Source organism: Chionomys nivalis, unplaced genomic scaffold, assembly GCF_950005125.1.
Source record: "Chionomys nivalis unplaced genomic scaffold, mChiNiv1.1 scaffold_44, whole genome shotgun sequence".
Classification (NCBI taxonomy): Eukaryota; Metazoa; Chordata; class Mammalia; order Rodentia; family Cricetidae; genus Chionomys; species Chionomys nivalis.
Window position 1 is genome coordinate 1,442,686 of NW_026646967.1, and position 23,935 is coordinate 1,466,620.

The following is a 23,935-nucleotide window of genomic DNA, read 5'->3' on the forward strand; positions in this document are numbered from 1 at the left end:
TTTGATGGGATTTTAATGTGGATTGCATTGAATATATAAATTGCCTTTGGTAGAATTGCCATTTTTACTATGTTGATCCTCCCAATCCAGAGCAAGGGAGATCCTTCCATTTTCTGGTATCCTCTTCAATTTCTTACTTCAATGCCTTAAATTTCTTGTCAAACAGATCTTTCACTTCCTTGGTTAGAGTTACCCCAAGATATTTTATGCTTTTTGTGCCTATCGTGAAAGGTGATGATTCTCTTATTTCCCTCTCTGCTTCCATATCCTTTGTGTATAAGAGGGTGCCTGAATTTTGGAATTGATCTTGTATCCTGCCACATTAGTAAAGGCGTTTATCAGCTGTAGGAGTTTTTGGTGGAGTTTTTGGGGTTGCTCATGTACACTATCATATCATCTGCAAATAATGCAAGTTTAACTTCTTCCTTTCCAATTTGAATCCCCTTTATTCCCTTATGTTGTCTTATTGCTATTGCTAAAACTTTGAGACCTATATTGAAGAGGTATGGAGAGAGTGGACAGCCTTGTCGTGTTCCTGATTTTAGTGGGATGGCTTTAAGTTTCTCTCCATTTAATTTGATATTAGCTGTCGGCTTGCTGTATATAGCTTTAATTAAATTTAGGTATGACCCTTGTATCCCTAATCTCTCCAAGACTTTTATCATAAAGGGATGTTGAATTTTGTCAAATGCTTTTTCTGCATCGAATGAAATGACGATATGGTTTTTTTCTTTCAGTTTATTTATATGATGGATTACATTGATAGATTTGCGTATGTTAAACCAGCCCTGCATCTCTGGTGTGAAGCCTACTTGATCATAATGGATCATTTTTCTAATGTGTTCTTGGATTCGGTTTGCCAGTATTTTGTTGAGGATTTTTGCGTCGATGTTCACGAGTGAGATTAGCCTGTAATTCTCTTTCTTTGTTGGGTCCTTGTGTGGTTTTGGTATCAGAGTTACTGTAGCTTGATAAAAGGAATTTGACAATGACTCTTCTGTTTCTATATTGTGAAATACATTAAGGAGTATAGGTATTAGCTCTGCTTGGAAGTTCTGGTAGAATTCCGCATTGAAACCATCTGGTCCTGGACTTGTTTTGGAAGGTAGGTTTTTGATAACAGCTTCTAATTTTTCACAGCTAACAGGTCTATTTAGGTTGTTCACCTGGTCCTGGTTTAACTTTGGTATGTGGTATTTATCTAAAAAAGTGTCCATTTCTTTTACATTTTCCAGTTTTGTGGCATACAGGCTTTTGTAGTAAGATCTAATGATTCTCTGAATTTCCTCTGTGTCTGTGGTTATGTCCCCCTTTTCATTTCTGAACTTATTAATTTGCAAATTCTCTATTTGCTGTTTGATTAGTTTGGATAGGGGTTTATCAATCTTGTTGATTTTCTCTAGGAACCAGCTTTTTGATTCATTGATTCTTTCAATTGTTTTCTGTGTTTCTATTTCGTTTATTTCAGCCCTCAGTTTGATTATTTCCAGTCTTCTACCCCTTCTAGGTGAATCTGCTTCTTTTTTTTCTAGAGCTTTCAGGTGGGCTGTTAAGTCTCCAATGTGTGCTTTCTCTGTTTTCTCTAAGTGGGCAGTTAGTGCTATGAACTTTCCTCTAAGGACTGCTTTCATAGTGTCCCATAGGTTTGAGTATGTTGTTTCTTTATTTTCATTGTCTTCAAGGAAGACTTTAATTTCTTTCTTTATTTCTTCCTTAATCCAGGTATGCTTCAGTAGTTGACTATTCAGTTTCCATGAGTTTGTAGGCTTTCTGGGGGTAGCATTGTTGCTGAATTATAGTTTTAATCCATGGTGATCTGATAGGATACAGGTGGTTATTAATATTTTTTTGTAACTGTGGATGTTGATTTGTTCCTGAGTATGTGGTCGATTTTTGAGCTGCAGAGATGAAGGTATATTCTTTCCTATTTGGGTGGAATATTCTATAGATATCTGTTAAGTCCATTTGATTCATTACCTCCATTAATTCTCTTATTTCTCTGTTAGGTTTCTGTCTATTTGACGGACATTGGGCCTATAATTCATCATCCTACAGAAGAAAACAAGAAGGAGACCCCAAAGAAAAACATATATTTATCCTCCTAGATACTGGATGTAGACAAGATTGCCAGGTGAAAGTTGGGATCATGGGGGTGGCAGTGGGGAGAGAGAAGGGAGAATGGGAGGATTGGGAATAGGGATGAATGAGATTGAGGAAGGATGGATATCGGAGCAGAAAAGAAGATATCACAAGGAAGGGAACCATTTTAGGGTTGGCAAAAGACTTGGCTCTAGAGGGGGTCCCAGGTGCCCTGGAAGATGTCCCTAGCTCTTTCATCTTGCAGCAGATGAGTGTGTCCCTGAACTGGCCTTATTCCATAGCCCTACTTATAAATATCTTGCATATCACCTTAGAACCTTCATCTAGCAATGTATGGAGATAGAGACACTGACACACATTGGAGCACTGGACTTAGTTCCCAATGTTCAGATGAAGATCATAAGGAGAGAGAACATGACTAAGGGAGTTAGGACCTCAAGAATTGCTTCCACAAACAGAGACTACGGGACATATATAATAGAAGCTCAGCAAGTCCAGCTGGACTGATACTGAATGAGTATGTGATCAAACAAGATTCTCTGAATGTGCCTGACACTGAAAACTGACTGAGAAGCCAATGATAATGGTACTGGATTTTGATTCTACTGCATGTACTGATTTTGCGTGCCTAGTCTGTTTGGATTCAGACCTTCCTAGACATGGATGGAGTGGGGAGGGCCTCGGACTTCCCACTGGGTAGGGCACTCTGTTATCTCTGAGGACTCCAGAGGGACAGAGAGGGGGATGGCAGAGTGTGAGTGAAATTTGAAGAAGGGAAGTGAAAATTTTCAATAAATAAATTAAATAAAATAATACCATACCAAGAGATACATTTTTATCAGTGGAATTTTCTGCCTACCATTAATGAGATCAAGAGAAATAGGAAAAGATGCTAAAGAAATATGTGATAGAGATCTTAGAGAATGAGATGATACATAAGTGATAAATACAGATGATAATGAAGAGGTCATAGAGAAAGAGATGACATAGAGATTAAAGAGCAAGATATGATAGAGCAAAAGATGATAGAAGAAGATATGATAGAGAAAGAGATGCTAGAGAAGAGATGATAAAAAATGCGATGGTAGAGTACGGGATGATAGTGGAAGAGATGATAGAAGAAAAGATGAGAGAGAATCAGATGATAGAGAAGTGTTAGAGGAAATCATGATGGAGGAAATATGATAGAGGAAGAGATGATAGAGAAAGACATATTAGAGAAATAGAAGACAGAGAAAGAGATGGCAGAGAATTGATAGAGTAAGAGAAGTTAGAGAGATGGTAGAATAGGAGAAGATAGACTGGAGAATGAAGTGATGGCAGAAAGAGGTAATTGAGAAATGAATAATAGATGATCGAGAACAAGATGATAGAGTAAGTGATGACAGAGGTATTAGAGAAACTGATGATAGATAATAGACAATACAGAAAGAGATGATAAAGAAAATGATGTCATAGTAAGATACGATAGTAAATGCAATGATAGAGGAAGAGATGATGAGAAAGAGATGAAAGAGGAAGTGATGATAGACAAAGACATGGAGGAAAAAGTGATGATAGGGGAAGTGATGATTGAGCCATGATAGAGAAATAGAAGAGATGATACATGGGATAGAGAAAGGGATGGAAGAGAGACAAGAAAAATAAATGCTGTAGGATAGACATAGAGACAATAGAGAGATGATAGAAAATAAGATGATAATGAGATGACAGAGTGATGATAGAGATGATAAAGAGATGACAAAGAGATTATAGAGAGATGATAGACAATGAGATGAACTAGAGATAATACCGGAAAAGATGATAGTGTAGAAAAAGAAATGATGGAGTATAGAGATGATAGAGAGATGGTGAAAGGTATATGGAAAAAAATCGTGAAATACATACAGAAAGAAGAGCAAATTGTAGATACAGATAGCCCTTTCATTGCTTGGTCACGGAAACCCAAGTTTTCACACAGAAACTACATTAATTACAACCTTGTTTGTCCAGTAGCTCACACATATGCCTAGCTAGCTCTTATAACTTAAATTAACCCATAGGTCTTATCTAAGATTAGCCTTGTGGTTTGGTAGCTTACTCAGTGCAGCATTCACATCTTGTTTCCAATATATCTGGATGGCGATTGCAGAATGAATATTTTCCTCTTCCCAGGATTCTACTAGTCTGTTTACCCTGCCTATACTACCTTCCTGGATTCTGGCCAATGAACATTTTATTGAACCAACACAAATAACAAATATATACAGGATATAAGAGCATTATTCCACAGTAGTAAACAAAATGTCCCAACACTTCAAGATAACTGAGTTCAAACCTGGCCACTTTTACAATATGGAGCCTTACCCTGGAATTCTGGTCTACTAAGTTACACTGTATCAAGACGCTTTTCCACAAGGTCAGGGCAATCCTTCAAACTATAAGTGGCACAGAGGTAAACTATCTTGGGAGTTCCCTCACTATATACATGAGCCAGCAGAAGCCATAGAAACAAATTTCTTGATACAGAGTCATTCTAGGTCTAAGCAAATGACTCTAAATATTCTGCTAGAAAATTTTTAGATGACCAATATGTGCAGGACTATCAGCTGTTAGCAAGATGAGGGCTCAAGTCTGATGCATAGAGTGTATATATATGACTGAAATTTCAAAACCCATCTATTCATAATTTGGTCTTCTATACTTCGAGACAAAAAGGATGCTTTTCTTTTAATTTCAGAAAGTTTGGCCAAGCTCTCAAACTCTCCAATCTCTGCCAAACTCCAGATAAAGGAACACATTAAATATGAATATTCAACTTCCTTGTGACTAACATGATATGCCTTCTCATTGGCTAAGGCCATTCACACCTATGGACTGCAACTTCTACCTTCAATATATATACTAAAGCTAAACAAATGAAATAAAACAGAGCTCTTTCTTTCAAAGAAAAAAAAGGGGAACTACTGTGGGATAACATTCTTGTAGACTATAAAGATTAGTCACTGGAAAGGTACAGACTTTCCTGTAACTAGGCAGGTAATACAGTTGAGGCTACTACACTAAGTGAAATATGGGAAGGGGATGGCAGAGTGACTTATCAGCTAGAGGCAGAAAAAAAATAATGAGAATGACTTATTGAGAAAAGGTAATAAGCCATGTTTCTAAACATAGATAAGAATTAAGGGTTAATATAAAATGTAACAGCTAGCCAATAATAAGTGTGAGCTAATCGGCCAAATAGTGCATAATTAATATAAGCTGCTGTGTGCTCTTTAGAAGTAAGTCACTCTGGGAATAGGCAGGATAAACTCATCTTTCAACAAAAAGGTAATATGGAGGATCTTAAGTGATGCATGCATGGATAGCCCTGGGAAGTAGAAACAGAAAAGAGCACCCGAAAAAATTGGGAACAGTGGAGGAAGAAAGGTGGGAGGAAGAGGATGGAGATGGAAGAAGGGGAAGGCAAGGAGAAATGAAAGAATGGGATGGTTGAGATTCAAGAAGGTCAGAGATGGAGAAAAATGAAGAAAATATCTCTTATTTATTTATTTATTTATATGTTTGTTAAAGATTTCTGCCACCACCCCACCACCACCTACCATTTCCCTCCCCCAATCAAGTCCCCATCCCTCATCAGCCCTAATAGCAATCAGGGTTCCCTGCCTTGTGGGAAGTCCAAAGACCATCCATCTCCATCCCATCTAGTAGGAGGAGTATCCAAACTGCCTAGGCTCCCACAAAGCCAGTATGTGCAGTAGGATCAAAAACCCATTGCCATTGTTCTTGAGTTCTCAGTAGTCCTCATTGTCTGCTATGTTCAGTGAGTCTGGTTTTATCCCATGCTTTTTCTGACCCAGGCCAGCTGGCCTAGGTGAGTTCCCAATAGAACATCCCCATTATCTCAGTGCACCCCTCACAGTCCTGAGTTCCTTGCTCGTGCTCTCTCTCCTTCTGCTCCTGATTTGGTCCTTGAGATTTCAGTCTGGTGCTCAGTCTGGTGGGTCTTTGTATCTGTCTCCTTTGATCGTGTGATGAAGGTTACTGTTCAGGAGGATGCCTATATGTTTTTCACTGTGTTCACCTTCTTATTTAGCTTCTCGAGAATCACAAATTCTAGGCTCATGTCCTTTATTTATAGTTAGAAACCAAATATGAGTGAGTACATCCCATGTTCCTCTTTTTGGGGCTGGCTTACCTCACTCAGGATACTGTTTTCTATATTTGTCCATTTGCATGTAAAATTCAAGAAGTCATTGTTTTTTACTGCTGGGTAGGACTCTAATATGTATATATTCCATATTTCTTCATCCATTCTTCCATTGAAGGGCATCAAGGTTGTTTCCAGGTTCTGGTTATATAAACAATGCTGCTATGCACATAGTTGAGCATATATTTTGTTGTATGATAAGGCATCTCTTGGGTATATTCCCAAGAGTGGTATTGCTGGGTCCAGAGGTAGGATGATCCCGAATTTCCTGTGGAACCACCACACTGCTTTCCAAAGTGGTTGCACAAGTTTGCATTCCCACCACCAATGGATGAGTGTACCCCTTTCTCCACAACCTCTCCAGCAAAGGATATAATTGGTGCTTTTGATTTTAGCCAATCTGACAGGTGTAAGATGGTATCTTAAAGTTGTCTTGATTTGCATTTCCCTGATCGCTAAGGAAGTTGAGCATGACCTTAAGTGTTTTTTGGCCATTTGAAATTCTTCTGTTGGGAATTCTCTGCTCAACTCAGTGCCAGATTTTATAATTGGGTAATTGGGTTGATTAGCCTTTTACGGTCTAGTTTCTTGAGTTTTTTATATATTTTGGAGATCAGACCTTTGTCAGTTGCAGGGTTGGTGAAGATTTTCTCACAGTCAGTGGGTTCCCTTTTTGTCTAGTGACAGTGTCCTTTGCTTTACAGAAGCTTCTCAATCTCAGGAGGTCCCATTTAATCAATGATGCCCTTAATGTCTGTGCTGTTGTCGTTGTATATAGGAAGTGGTCTCTTGTGCCCATGTGTTGTAGAGTACTTCCCACTTTCTCTTCTATCAGGTTCAGTGTGTCCCGACTGTTAGTGAGGTCTTTAATCCATTTGGACTTAAGTTTGGTGCATGTTGATAGACATGGATCTATTTTCATTCTTCTACAGATTGACATCCAGTTTTGCCAGCACAATTTGTTGAAGATGCTCTCTTTTTTCCATTGTATACTTTTAGCTCCTTTGTCAAAATCAGGTGTTCATAGGTTTATGGGTTAAAGTCAGGGTCTTCTATTAGATTTCATTGGTCAACTTCTCTGTTTTTATGCCAGTACCAAGCTTTTTTCAATACTGTAGCTCTATAATAGAGTTTAAAGTCAGAGAGGGTAATGCCTTCAGACAGTCCTTTATTGTATAAGATTGTTTTGGCTATCCTGGGTTTTTTGCTTTTCCATATAAAGTTGATTATTATCTTCTCCAGATCTGTGAAGAATTTTGATGGGGATTGCATTGAATCTAAAGATTGCTTTGGGTAAAATTGCCATTTTTACTATGTTGATCCTCCCAATCCAAGAGCAAGGGAGATCCTTCCATTTTCTGGTGTCCTCTTCAATTTTTTTCTTCAAAGACTTGAAGGTCTTGTCAAATAGATCTTTCACTTCCTTGGTCAGAGTTACCCCAAGATATTTTATGCTATTTGTGGCTATCGTGAAGGGTGATGCTTCACTGATTTCCTTCTCTGCTTCTTTATCCTTAGTGTATAGGAAGGCAACTGATTTTTTTGAGTTGATATTGTATCCTGCAACATTACTAAAGGTATTTATCAGCTGTAGGAGTTCTTTGCTAGAATATTTGGGGTCGCTTATGTATACTATCATATCATCAGCAAATAATGAATGCTTAACTTCTTCCTTTCCAATACAAATCACCTTGATCCCCTTATGTTGTCTTATTGCTATTGCTAGAACTTCTAGCACGATATTGAAGAGATATGGAGAGAGTGGACATCCTTGTCCTGTTCCTGATCTTAGTGGGATGGCTTTGAGTTTTTCTCCATTTAATTTAATGTTAGCTGTTGGCTTGATTTAAATAGCTTTTATTATATTTAGGTATTAACCTTGTATCCCTAATCTCTCCCAGACCTTTATCATAAAGGGGTGTTGAATTTTGCCGAATGCTTTTTCAGCATCTAATGAAATGATCATATTGTTTTTTTCTTTCAGTTTATTTATATGGTGGATTACACTGATAGATTTTCGTATGTTGAACCAGCCCTGCATCTCTGGGATGAAGCCTACTTGATAATAATGGATAATTTTTCTAATGTGTTCTTGGATTTGGTTTGCCAGTATTTTATTGAGAATTTTTGCGTCAATGTTCATGAATGAGATAGGCCTGTAATTCTCTTTCTTGGTTGGGTCTTTTGTCGTTTTGGTATCAGAGTAACTGTAGATTCATAAAAGGAATTAGGCAATGACTCTTCTGTTTCTATATTGTGAAATACATTAAGGAGTATAGGTATTTGCTCTTCTTGGAAGTTCAAGTATAATTCAGCATTGAAGTTATCTGCTCCTGGACTTTTTTAGGAAAGACTACTTTTTATAAGAATTTCTAATTCTTCGCGACTAACAGGTCTACTAGATCTTTTACCTGTTCTTGGTTTAGCTTTGTTATGTGGTACTTATCTAAAAAAATGTCCATTTCTTTGCATTTTCCAGTTTTGTGGCATATAGGCTTTTGTAGTAAGATCTAATGATTCTCTGAATTTCCTCTGTGTCTGTGCTTATGTCCCCCTTTTCATTTCTGATCTTATTTATTTGCGTGTTCTCTCCTGTCGTTTAATTAGTTTGGATAGGGGTTTTTCAATCTTGTTGATTTTCTCCAAGAACCAACTTTTTGTTTCATTGATTCTTTGGACTGTTTTTTGTGTTTCTATTTTGTTGATTTCAACCCTCAGTTTGATCATTTCCAGTCTTCTACTCCTCCTGAGCGAGTCTGCTTCTTTTTTTTTCTAGAGCTTTCCGGTGTGCTGTTAAGTCCCCAATGCATGCTTTCTCCGTTTTCTTTAAGTGGGCACTTAGTGCTATGAACTTTCCTCTTAACACTGCTTTCATCGTGTCCCATAGGTTTGAGTATGTTGTCTCTTTATTTTCATTAAATTCAAGGAAGACTTTAATTTCTTTCTTAATTTCTTCCTTGACCCAGGTGTGGTTCAGTAGATGACTGTTCAGTTTCCATGAGTTTGTTGTCTTTCTTGGGGTAGCATTGTTGTTGCCTTCTAACTTTAATCCATGGTGATCTGATAAGACACAGGTGGACACTGATTTTTTTTTTGTATCTGTGGAGGTTTCCATTGTTTCCGAGTATGTGGTCAATTTTTGAGAAGGTTCCATGAGCTGCAGAGAAGAAGGTATATTCTTTCCTATTTGGGTGGAGTGTTCTATAGATGTCTGTTAAGCCTTTACCTCCAACAATTCCCTTAATTCTCTATTAGGTTTCTGTCTGATTGACCTGTCCCTTGGTGAGAGAGGTTTGTTGAAGTCTCCTACTACTAGTGTGTGTGGTTTGATGTCTGCCTTAAATTTTAGTAATATTTCTTTTAGATACATGGGTGCTTTTAAATTAGGAGCATAGATATTCAGAGTTGAGACTTCACCCTGATGAATTGTTCCTGTTATGATTATAACATGTCCATCTCGATCTCTTCTGATTGATTTTAGTTTGAAGTCTGTTTTGTTAGAAATTAGTATGGCCACACCTGCTTTTTTTTAGAACCATTTGCTTGAAAATGATTTTCCCAACCCTTTACTCTAAGTAGGTGCCTGTCTTTGTGGTTGAGATGTGTTTCTTGCAAACAGCAGAATGTTGGATCCTGTTTTTGTCTCCAACATCTAAGTCTGTGCCTTTTTATAGGTGAATTGAGACCATTCATATTAAGTGATATTAATGACCTGTGGTTGTTTGATCCAGTTATTCTTATTGTTTGTGGTAGTAGAGTTTGTGTGTCTCCTTTCTTTGAGTTGTGCTGTTGAAGGGCTGCTAGATGCCTGAGTTATTGTAGGCAGTGTTAGCAATGTTGGATTCCTTGGGTTATGATTTTTCTTCTATTACTTTCTACAGGGCTGGATTTGTGGATACGTATTGTTTAAATTTGTTCTTACCTGGAATGTCTTTTTTTCTCCATTGATAGTGAATGGTAGCTTGGCTGGGTCTAGTAGTTTGGGTTGGCATTCGTGGTCTCTTAGTTTCTGCAGTTCCTCTATCCAGGACCTTCTGCTTTCATGGTTTCCATAGAGAAGTCAGGTGTAAGTCTGATCGGATTACCTTTATAAGTTACTTGCCCTTTTTCCTTTGCAGCTCTTAATATTCTTTATTTAATCACTATATTTTTGTTTTGAATACTATATGGTGAGGGGATGTTTTTCTTTGATCCAGTCTGTTTGGTGTTTTGGATGCTTCTTGAATATTCAAAGGAATATCTTTCTTTAGTTTGGGAAAGTTTTCTTCCAGAATTTTGTTATAAATATGTTCTGTGCCTTTGAGTTGTGACTCTTCTCCTTCTTCTATACGTATTATTCTTAGCTTTGGTCTTTTTATTGTGTCCCATAATTCCTGAATGTTTTGTGATGAGAATTTGTTGACTTTGCTGTTTACTTTGATCAGTGCATTTACTTTCTCTATGGTGTCCTCAGAATCTGAGATTCTTTCTTCATCTCTTGTATTCTATTGATTATGCTTGATATTTTTTTTCTTTTTTTTTCTTGCTGATTTTTTTTATTTATTGATTAATTTAATTATTAAAGATTTCTGCCTTTTCCCCGCCAACACCTCCCATTCCCTCCCCCTCCCCCAATCAAGTCTTCCTTCCTCCTCAGCCCAAAGAGCAAGCAGGTTTCTCTGCCCTGTGGGAGGTCCAAGGACCACCCACCTCCATCCAGGTCTATTAAGGTGAGCATCCAAACTACCTGGGCTCCCACAAAGCCATTACATGCAATAGTATCAAGAACCCATTGCCATTGTTCTTCAGTTCTCAGTAGTCCTCATTGTCCATTATGTTCAGCGAGACTGGTTTTGTCCCATGCTTTTTCAGTCCCCGGCCAGCTGGCCTTGGTGAGTTCCCGATAGAACATCCCCATTGCCTCAGTGTGTGGGTGCACCCCTCGCCGTCCTGAGTTCCTTGCTCGTGCTCACTCTCCTTCTGCCCCTCCTTTGGATCGTGAGACTTCAGTCCAGTGCTCCAATGTTGGTCTCTGTCTCTGTCTTCTTTCATCGCCTGATGAAGGTTAATATTCAGGGGGATGCTTATATGTTTTTCTTTGGGTTCACCTTCTTATTTAGCTTCTCTAGAGTCACGAATTATATTCTCAATGTCCTTTATTTATGGCTAGAAACCAAATATGAGTGAGTACATCCCATGTTCCTCTTTTTGGGTCTGGCTTACCTCACTCAGGATAGTGTTTTCAATTTCTGTCCATTTGTATGCAAAATTCAAGAAGTCATTGTTTTTTACTGCTGAGTAGTACTCTAATATGTATATATTCCATACTTTCTTCATCCATTCTTCCATTGAAGGACATCTAGGTTGTTTCCAGGTTCTGGCAATTACAAACAATGCTGCTATGAACATAGTTGAGCATATACTTTTGTTGTATGTTTGGGCATCTCTTGGGTATATTCCCAATAGTGGTATTGCTGGGTCAAGAGGTAGGTTGAACCCGACTTTCCTGAGAAACCGCCACACTGATTTCCAAAGTGGTTGCACAAGTTTGCATTCCCACCAGTCTCTGCTGGTTGACCTAGATTTTCCATACCGATCTGGTCCTCAGTTTGTGTTTTCTTCCTTCCTTCCATTTCAGTTTTCAATTCTTGAACTGTTTCCATTACTTGTTTAATCGTTTTTTCTTGGTTTCCCAGGGTATCATTCACGTATTTTCCCATTTCTTCAAACCTTTTGTTATATTTCTCATCCAATTCTCTAAGGGCATTTTTTACATGTAGTTTAAGGGACTCTATTGCTTTCACAAAGTCAATTTTTCCACTACTTCTCTTTTAGGGTGTTCAAGTCCTTCTGATATAAGATCATTGGGTTCTGGTGTTTTCATGTTGTTTTCAGATTGTTGGGTGAATTCTTGCTTTGGTGCCTGCCCATCTCCTCCTATCAATGCTATCTAATGGGTCTTTTAAAGCAGGATCAGGTTCCCTGCTGGGCCAGTGGCCTCGCTTACAAAATGCCCTTGCTCCGTTTCCTGTCTCCCACCACGGGCAAAGATCCTTCTCACCACTCAGAAGGGTCTTCAGGAACAGGGCCAGGCTCCCCATTTGCCAGGGATCTCACCAACAAAAGGCCTACCACTCTGTGGGCCAGCCACCAAAACAGAGAATCTCCCACTGCCCTTTGTCCTGAGCTCCTGACCCAGAGCCCAAATAGGCTAAACTGGGTAATCCCATGGCCCTGCCTAAGGGAGGGAGAGTGACGTCGTCCCCTGGGCACAAGCTGGGCCAGGGGGAGAGAGGTCACAGCAGAGGAAGAGCAGCCCCAGCAGAGGGTACCAGCAGAGGGGTCAAGGGGGTCTGGGAATGCCCCTGCTACATTTCCTGTGGCCCGCCGTGGGCCAAGAACACTCTCCCCACCCAGGAGTGTCTTCAGGGCAGGCCAGTGGACCTCGCCAATACAAGGCCTCCCAATCTGCAGGTTAGGCCCCAAGAAACCTACTTGATTTAATAGTAGTGGGGCGATCTGCTCTCAGTGTGGGCTTCACTGTTTCATGCTTAGACTATCCCACCTCTGCTGGTCTCCACAGCATCTGCGCACCTGTCACTGCCGCTTCTGCCCGCAGGTCTCCACCGTTTCTGCATGCCAGTCTCCTGCCGTGTCTGCATAGCTGTCTCTGCCGCATCTGCCCGCTGGTCTCCGCCCGCAGCGTGCGTCTGCCCACTGGTCTCCGCCGGCACGTGCATCTGCCCTGAAAATATATTGATATAGAAAGCAATACTAGGCTTAGAGAGAAAACTGCTGCCAGAAAAATTCTCAGTAATCCATAAAAACAGTCCCAGATAAAAATTCTAGTACTAGTGGAGAGGGTTTTGAACTGGCCTGCATCTGTAATCACATTCTTGACCACTCTAATATCATCATAGAAGTTTTATTCAACCACTGATGGAAAAAGATGCTAAGATCCATAGCTAAACAGTGAGCAAAGCTACTGAGGTCCAGTTGAAGAGAGGCAGAAGAGAGTATACAGGCAATGGAGTCAAGACCACGGTGGGGTAACCCACAGAGACAGCTTACCTGAGCTAGTGGGAGCTCCCAGTCTCGGGGATGACATCTGAGAATACCACATTGAACAAAAGTAGGTTGTCTGAATGTGACTGACATGTATATGGCTTGGGCAGACTGTGGGTCCACTGGCAGTAAGACTGGTATGTAATCCTATTTCTTGAATTCGTTTTTTCAACCCCATTTACTTTGGAGGGATGGCTATCATGCTCACACTAGATAAGGGGAGAGGGACTTGATCCTGCATCAAAGTGATGTATCAGACTTTGCTGACTTTCCATGAGAAGACTTTCCATCTCTGAGCAGTGGATGGGAGTTTGGGAGGGTATAAGTTGGGGGGAGTGTACGAAACAGAGGAAGTAAGAACTGGGACTAGTATATAAAATAGATTGTTTTAAAGTAATAAATAAATTAAAAATTTGTTTTTCCCTTACATGAGATCTCGGTCTGGCATATGCAGTGTTCTTTTTGTGTAGTGCATGTACACCAAATGAAAAATTTGGGTACAAATTTTAGTGATCTTGATACTTAGTGTAAAGCATTTTCTTATAATCTTCTTTCACAGTTATGTGCTCAAGAGTTAAGGTTACATTTCTCTGCATCCCGTTCTGCCCTATCCATAATTTTATGCTTTGTATTGAGTATGCTTCAACATAGAAATGCTTCTCTGCCTTTTAGTTGTCAATTCAAGGCTCACTAGAGTGTACTGATATGTTCCAATCAAATGACAATAGAGAACAAGTCTGAATTCATGTAATGAATGACCCTTGCCAAATCAAGCAGGTCACATTATTGTATATTCTTTCATATGCCTTGTTATTTAGATAGGAAAATAAATAAAGTCAGGAGGTGAGGGCAGCCAGGAAGGAATTTTGTTTGTTTCACTGATCTTCAAGCAGCAAGCTAGTCCTCTTATCTGTGAGTTCCCTGAACAGAAGGTGGTCCTGATTCTGAAGAGTAGATCCATCAGCAAGTTGAGTGTGTTCCTGAATGGTTGGCCAATGCTATTAATGGAGCACAGACACCCCCAAACGCCCTAAATTTTGTGGTCATTCTGCAGGAGCTTCTCTCCCCAGTTACTGCCTCTCTTATCCGATTCCATCCCAGCTTGCTCCCAGGAACACATTCCCTTCTGTGAGGCCATAAAATACCCCTGCTCAGACTGTTTGAGGGCTGAGGCTCTGGGATGGTGTGGTGAGTGCAACCGGGCAAAATTTTCTTTGTTTCACTCAGTTTGGAAACAGCAAGCTAGTCCATTTTTCTGAGATGTCCCTGGCCAGCAAGTGGCTCTGATTCTGTACCAGAAGATCCATTAGAAGGCAATGGAAGGAAGAAATGAGAAGACAATTTCCTCCACCAACCTGAAAAGCATGATTACACCAGAATCCAGTAAACGTACAACAGGAAGACGGGAACACACTTATGCAGAAGAAATAGAAAAAATAGACATTATGAAAATGATAGAGTCCCTTAAACAGGATGTGAAAAACTTCGTTAAAGAAATGGATGAGAAGAATAACAAAAAGTTTGAAGAAATGATTCCGAAAAGATACCCTAGGAAACCAAGAAAAACAATCAAACTGATAATGGAAACAGTTCAAGACTTGAAAACTAAAATGAAGGTAATGAAGAAAACAAGAAACAAGGGCCATCTGGATATGGAAAATCTAGGTAAACAAACAGAGATTACAGAGAAAACAAGCATAACAAACAGAATACAAAAGATAGAAAAAACTATCTCAGATGCTGAAGACACTATAGAGAAAATAAACACACTGTTCAACGAAAACAGCATATCTAAAAATATCTCATCACAAATCATCCAGGAAATCAGGGACATAATAAAGAGACCCAACATAAAAATAATAGGGGTAGAAGAAGAAGATAAATTGCAGTTCAAAGGCCCCAAAATATATTCAATGAACTTCAAAAAAGGATATTCTTATAATAGTTCAAGAAGCATACAGAATACTGAATAGAATGAATCAAAAACAACCCTCACATTATAATAATCAAACAAAATACATAGAATATAAAGAAAGAATATTAAGAGCTACAAAGGTTACTCTCAAGTAAATTATAAATATAAACCTTTTAAAATTCATCTGACATGTCTATAGAAACAATGAAATCCAGGAGTTTTTGGATAGATTGCTACAGAAAGTAAGAGACCATGGATTCAAGGCCAGACTACTATACCCAGCCAAGGATTAGTTCACCATCAATGTAAAGTCAAACATTCCAAGACAAAAACAAATTTAAATAATATGTAGCCATAAAGACAGCATAACTAAAAGAAATGGAGGGAATATTACAACCGAAGAAATCCAACAACGCTCAAATAACTCAGACATCTAGCATATCTTTACAAATACAACACAAAAAGGGGTAACAAAATACTCTAACACCAAAAATGAAAAAAAAAAAATAACCAGAGTTAACAACCACTGGTCTTAATATCACTTATATCAATGTATTCAATTCACCTATAAAAAAGACAGAGGCAAAGAGATTGGATGCAAAGACAGGAACCAACAATCTGCTGTTTACAAGAAGCACACTTTAACAACAAAGACAGACATCTACTCAGAGTAAAGGGTTGGGAAAGGTTTTTCATTCTAATGAACCTAAGAAACAAACAGGTGTGGCTATACCAATATCTAACAAAACTGACGAAAAACTAAAGTCAATCAGATGAGATGGTGATGGAGACTTTTTACTCATAAGAGGAACAATTCATCAGGATGAAGTCACAATCCTGAATGTCTATGTCCCTAATAAAAAAGCACCCACTTCTTTAGAAGAAAAATTACTAGATCTAAAGGCAGACATCAAAACCCAGAACTAATAGAAGGGATTTCAACACTCCTGTCTTACCAGTGGACAGATCAATCAGACAGAAAACAAATCGCGAAAAAAATAGAATTAAAGGAGGTAATGAAAAAAAAATGGCCTTAACAGACATTTATAGAACATTCAACCTAAAGGGGAAAGAATATACCTAATTCTGAACATCTCATGTTATCTTCTTTAGAACTGACCACATACTATGTAACAAAGCAAACTTCCTTAGATATAAAAAAAATTAGTATCCTCCTGTGTCTTATCAGATCACCATAGAGTAAAGTAAGAATTTAAACATAGTTCTACCCCAAGAAAGCCTAAAACTTATGGAATCTGAACAGTCAACTATTGACCACAACAGGGTCAGGGAAGAAATAAAGAAAGAAATTAATGTCTTCCTTAAATTCAATGAAAATTAGGACACATCATAAACAATCCTATGGGAAGCAATGAAAGCAGTGCTAAGAAGAATGTTCATAGCTTTTATTGCACACATTAAAAAATGGAGAAAGCTCACATTAGAGCCTTAATAACACAGCTGAAAACTCTAGAAAAAAAGAAGCACACTCACCAGGAGTAGTAGAAGACCAGAAATAATCAACCAGAAGGCTGAAATCAATAAAATAGGAACACAGTGAACAATTCAAGGAATCAATGAAACAATGAGCAGGTTCTTTTAGAAAGTCAACAAGATTGACAAACAATTTTTCAAACTAAACAAAAGGTACAGATTTAATACCCAAATTGACAAGATCAGGAATGAAAAAGGAGACTTAACAACAGACACTGAGGAAAATCAGAGAATCATTAGGTCATTTTACAAAAGCTTGTATGCCATAAAGTTGGAAAAATAAAAGAAATTGACATATTTTTCGATAAGTACCATTTACCAAAGTTAAATCAAGAACAGGTGACCAATTTAAATAGACCTATAAGTCATGAGGAAATAGAAGCGGTCATAAAAAAGCTCCCAAGCTAATAAAGCTCAGGAGCAGATGATTTCAATGCTGAATTTTATCAGAACTTCTGGGAAAACCTGATACCTATACTCCTTAATGTGTAGCACATAATAGAATCAGAGAGTCATTCCCAAACTCTTTTTTTGAATTGACAGTCACTCTGATTCCAAAACCACACAATGACCAAAACAGGAAAGAGAATTACAGACCAATACCACTCATTAACATTGATGCAAAAATACTCAATAAAATTTCGTCATACAGAATCCAAGAACACATTTAAAAAATTATGCTTTACAATCAAGTAGGCTTGTTTCCTTTTTTGCCTGCTCATGGGCTACCAGGTGTCCCTGTTTAGGTGCTGAGGAGTTCCTTCTGGATGGGTTAGGGTGTGCAATTTAGGTGCTGACTCTCCTGGAAGAGAGCACAAATCACCCTCACCCAGCTCCTGCTGCAGGGCCCCTTTTTTACACATGACCCAGCTCCCATCTACCCCCCAGAAGCCTGCCTTGCTGTCTCTTAAGTTCTCTCCTCAAGAACAGTTTTCCCGTTCCTACACTAAGGTTACCCACCCAGAGCAGTGAGTGCCTGCCTACCAGGCAGGCCAGAAGGTTCCAAACAAGGGACCACAGGAACATTCAGCTTGGGGCTGCAGGGTCTCCTGTGCTTTATTGAGCACTGCCCTCTCTGTAACATTCTCCCTATAGTCCCTGGCTCATTGGGCTACCAGGCATCCCTGTATAGGTGCTGAGAAATTCCATCTGGATGGGTGAGTGTGTGCTATCCAGGGGCTGACTGTCCTGGAATAGAGGACAAACCCCCTCCCCCAGCTCGTGCTGCAGGACTTTCTTTCCTACCCACGATCAGCCCCAAGCCTGCCTTGTATGCAAGGTCCTTTGCTGAGGAACAGTTTCATGCTCCTACACTAAGGCTACCCACTCAGTGTGGTTAGTGCCTGCCTGCCAGACAGGCCTCAAGGACCCCCGAAGGGAGCAAATGAACCTTCAGCTTTGGCTGCAGGGTCTCCTGTGTTCTACTCGATACCACACTACACCCCACATTCGCCATTTTGTCCACAGGTCATTGGACTATCAGGCGTCCATGTTTTGGTGCTGAGGAATCCATCTGGAAAGGAACGGCTCCTGCTCCTACACTCAGATGATACACCCAGGGAGTCAGTCACAGCAAAGACTGGACCAAGACACTAGGCCTCTCCAGGCTCCATCTGAAGGAAGAGATGGGCAGGCACCAATGCAAGAATTCCTCAAAACATCCTGAAAGGCAACATGACATTGCCAGAATCCAGGAATCCTGAAATAAGAAGAATTGTATACCCTACTCCAGAAGAATTAGAAGAATTCGACTCAAAATTGAATTATATGAAAATAATAGAGGACCTTAAACAAGAGGTGAAAACTGCCATAAAAAATTAGATATTACAAACAAAAATGTAGAGGAAATGAATAAATTTCTCAAAATACCCAAGAAAACCAAGAGAAACAAGAAAAAGCAATCAAAGAGGTAAGGGAAACGTTTCAAGACTTGAAGAATGAAATGGAAGTATAGAAGAAAAAAAACAAGGTAAGGATGGAGATGGAAAGTCTGGGTAAACAATCAGGAACTACAGAGACAAGTACTACCAACAGATTACAAGAGATTGAAGAAAGAATCTCAGACACTAAAGACACCATAGAGGAAATAAACACACTGATCAAGCAAAACCAACAAATTCTCATCACAAAACATTCAGGAAATCTGGGACACAATAAAAAGACCAAACCTAAGAGTAATAAGGATAGAAGAAGGAGAAGAGTACAGATCAATGGTCAACAAAATATATTTAATAAAATTAAAAAGAAAACTTTCCCTTCCTTAAGAAAGATATTCTTTGAAGGTCCAAGAAGCAATCAGAACACCAAATAGACTGGATAAAAAAAAAGTCTCCTCATCATATAATAATCAAAACAAAAATCATACAGAATAAGGAGTGAATATTAAGAGCTGCAAATGAAAAAGGTCAAGTTACTTATAAAGGTAAACATATCAAAATTACACCTGACTTCTCTATAGAAACCATGAAAGCCAGAAGGTCCTGGATAGATGCACTGCAGAAACTAAGAGACCATGGATGCAAGCCCAGACTGCCATACCCATCCAAGCTTTCATAGAATATAAAGGGAGAAAACAAAATTTTCCAGGATAAAAACAAATTTAAACAATACATAGCCACAAATCCAGCCTTACAGAAAGTAATTGAAGGAAAATCACAACCCAAGGAGTCCAACAATGCCCACAATAACTCAGATATCTAATGACCCTTCACCAGCACAACTCGAAGAAGGGTAAAAAAAGAAAGAAAGAAAGAAAAAATGGCCAGAGTTAACAACCACTGGTCATTAATATCACTTAATATTAATGGCCTCAACTCACCTATAAAGAGACACAGGCTAAGACATTGGATATGAAAACAGGGTCCAACATTCCTCTGCTTACAAGAAACACACCTCAACCACAAAGACAGACATCTACTCAGGGTAAAGGGCTGGGAAAATGTTTATCAACAAAATGGACCTAGGAAACTAGCAGGTGTGGCTATACTAATTCCTAACAAAGTTGACTTCAAACTAAAATCAATCAGAAGAGATAGAGAGGGTCATTTTTTACTCATAACAAGAACAATTTATCAGGACAAAGTCTCAATCCTGAATATCTATGCCCCTAATATAAAAGCACCCACTCATGTAAAAGAAACATAACTGAATCTCAAGGCAGTCATTAAACCATAGATACTAATGTAGGAGATTTTAACACTCCTCTCTCACCAATGGACAGGTCAATCAGACAGAAACCTAACAGAGAAATAAGAGGATTGAAGTAGGTAATGAATCAAATGGACTTAATGGACATCTATAGAACATTGCATCCAAATAGGAAAGAATATACCTACTTCTCTGCAGCTCATGGAACCGAAAATTGACCACATACTCATTAATAAAGCAAACATCCACAGTTACAAAAAATATTAGCAACCACCTGTATCTTATAGATTACCTTCGATTAAAGTTAGAATTCAACAACAATGCTACCTCCAGAAAGACTACGAACTCATGGAAACTGGACAGTCAACTACTGAACAACTCCTGGATCAAGGAAGAAATAGAGAAATTAAAGTCCTTCTTGAATTCAATGAAAATGAAAACTCTACATACTCAAACCTATGGGACAGTATGAAAGCAGTGGTAAGAGGAAAGTTCATAGCACTAAGTGCCCACTTAAAGAACATGGAGAAAGCACACATTGGAGACTTAATAGGAGGAGTAGACGTCTGGAAATAATCAAACTGGGGGCTGAAATTAACAAAACAGAAAAACATAACACAATCAAAGGAATCAATGAAACAAAATCTTGTTCATGGAGAAAATCAACAAGATTGAAAAACCGCTATCCAAACTAATCAAATGGCAGAGAGAGAATACGAAAATTAACAACATCAGAAATGAAAAGGGAGACATAACCACAGACACAGAGGAAATAAAGAGAATCATTAGATCTTACTAGAAAAGCCTATTTGCCACAAATTTGGAAAAGGTAAAAGAAATTGACAATTTTTAGATAAGTTCCATATACCAGAGTTAAAATATTACCAGGTGAACAATCTAAATAGACCTGTTAGTCGTGAAAAATTAGAAGATGATATAAAATTCCTCCCAACCAAAAAAGCCCAGGTCCAGATGGCTTCAAGTCAGAATTCTACCAGAACTTCAAAGAAGACCTATTACCTATACTCCTTAATGTAATGTATTTCACAATATAGAAACAGAGAAATCATTGCCAAACTCCTTTTATGAAGCTGCAGTTACTCTGATACCAAAACCACACAAACACCCAACCAAGAAAGAGAACTACAGGCCAATCTCACTCATGAACATGGATGTGAAAATCCTCAATAAAATACTGGCAAAACAAATCCAAGAACACATTAGAAAAATTATCCATTATGATCAAGTAGGCTTCATCCACTGATGCAGGGCTCATTCCAGATATGAAAATCTATCAATGTAATCCATCATGTAAAGAAACTGAAAGAAAAAAACCACATGATCATTTCACTGGATGATGAAAAAGCATTCAAAAAAATTCAACATCCCTTTATGATAAAGGTCTTAGAGAGAATATAGATACAAGGGTCGTACCTAACTATAATAAAAGCTATTCATAGCAAGCCGACAGCTAACATCTCATTAAATGGAGAGAAACTCAATGTCATCCCAGTAAAATCAGGAACACAACAAGGTTGCCCACTCTCTCCATACCTCTTACATATAGTGCTTGAAGTTCTAGAAATAGCAATAAGAAAACATAAGGGGATCAAAGGGATTCAAATTGGAAAGGAAGAAGTTAAACTTTCATTATTTTCAGATGATATGATAGTGTATATAAGCGACCCCCAAAACACCTCCAAAAAACTCCTACAGCTGATAAACACCTTAAGTAGAGTGGCAGTATACAAGATCAAATACAATAAATCAGTTGCCCTCCTATACACGAAGGATAAGGAAGCAGAGAGGAAAATCAGAGAAGCATCACCTTTGACGATAGCCACAGGTAGCATAAAATACCTTGGGGTAAATCTAACCAAGGAAGTGAAGGATCTATTTGACAAGAACTTTAAGTCTTTGAAGAAAGAAATTGAGGAGTATACCAGAAAATGGAAGGATCTCCCTTGCTCTTGGATTGGGAGGATCAACATAGTGAAAATGGCAATTCTACCAAGGGCAATTCCTAGATTTAATGCAATCCCCATCAAAATCCCATCAAAATTCTTCACAAACATTGAGAGGACATTATTCAACTTTGTATGGAAAAACAAAAGACCCAGGATAGCCAAAACAATTGTATTCAATATAGGAACTTCTGGAAGCATTACAGTCCCTGACTTCAAACTCTATTACAGAGCTTCAGTATTGAAAACAGCTTGGTATTGGCATCAAAACAGAGAAGTCGACCAATGGAATCAAGTAGAAGACACTGATATTAACCCACAAACCTTTGAACACTGATTTTTGATGAAGTAGCTAAAAGTATTCAATGGAATAAAGAAAGCACCTTCAACAAATGGTGTTGTCAGAACTGGTTGTGAACCTGTAGAAGAATGAAAATAGATCCATATCTATCACCATGCACAAAACTCAAGTCCAAATGGATTAAAGACCTCAATATCAGTCTGAACACACTGAACCTGATAGAAGAAAACGTGGGAAGTACTCTACAACACATGGGCACAAGAGAACACTTCCTACGTATAACCACAGCAGCACAAACACTAAGGACATCATTGAATAAATGGGACCTCCTGACACTGAGAAGCTTCTGTAATGCAAAGGACACTGTCACTAAGACAAAAAGGCAACCCACTGATTGGGAGAAGATATTCACCAATCCGCAACTGACAAAGGTCTGATCTCCAAAATATATATAGAACTCAAGAAATTAGACCATAAAGGTTATTCAATCCAATTATAAAATGGGGCACTGAGCTGAACAAAGACTTTTCAACAGAAGAATTTCAAATGGCCAAAAGACACTTAAGATCATGCCCAAGTTCCTTAGCAATCAGGGAAATGCAAATCAAGACAACCTTAAGATAGCATCCTACACCTGTCAGAATGGCTAAAATAAAAAACACCAATGATAGCCTCTGCTGGAGAGGTTGTGCAGAAAGGGGCACACTCATCCATTGCTGGTGGGAATGCAAACTTGTGCAACCACTTTGGAAAGCAGTGTGGCGGTTTCTTAGGAAAGTCGGGTTCAACCTACCTCTCGACCCAGCAATACCACTTTTGGGACTATACCTAAGAGATGCCCTAACATACAACAAAAGTATATGCTCAACTATGTTCATAGCAGCATTGTTTGTAATATCCAGAACCTGGAAACAACCTAGATGCCCTTCAATGGAAGAATGGATTAAGAAGTATGGAATATATACATATTAGAGTACTACTCAGCAGTAAAAAACAATGACTTCTTGAATTTGCATACAAATGGACGGAAATTGAAAACACTATCCTGAGTGAGTTAAGCCAGACTCAAAAAGAGGAACATGGGATGTACTCACTCATAATTGGTTTCTAGTCATAAATAAAGGACATTGAGACTATAATTTGTGATTCTAGAGAAGCTAAATAAGAAGGTGAACCCAAAGAAAAACATATAAGCATCCTCCTGAATATTAACCTTCATCAGGCAATGAAAGAAGACAGAGACAGAGACCAACACTGGAGCACTGGACTGAAGTCTCACGATCCAAAGGAGGAGCAGAAGGAGAGAGAGCACGGGCAAGGAACTCAGGACTGCGAGGGCAATGGGAATGTTCTATCGGAAACACACCAAGCCCAGCTGGGCGGGGTCTGAAAAAGTATGGGACAAAACTGGACTCGCTGAACATAGCAGACAATGAGGACTACTGAGAACTGAAGAACAATGGCAATGGGTTTTTAATCCTATTGCACATAATGGCCTTCTGGGAGCCTAGGTAGTTTGGATGCTCACCTTAATAGACCTGGATGGAGGTGGGTGGTCCTTGGACCTCCCACAGGGCAGGGAAACCTGATTGCTCTTTGGGCTGAGGAGGGAGGAAGACTTGATTGGAAGAGTGGGGGGAAATGGGAGGTGGTGGCGGGGAAGAGGCAGAAATCTTTAATAATTAAATTAATTAATTAATTAAATAATTAAATAAAAGATCTTTAACTTAAAAAAAAAACACCAAACCTAAGATTAATAGGGATATAAGGAGAAGAGTCAC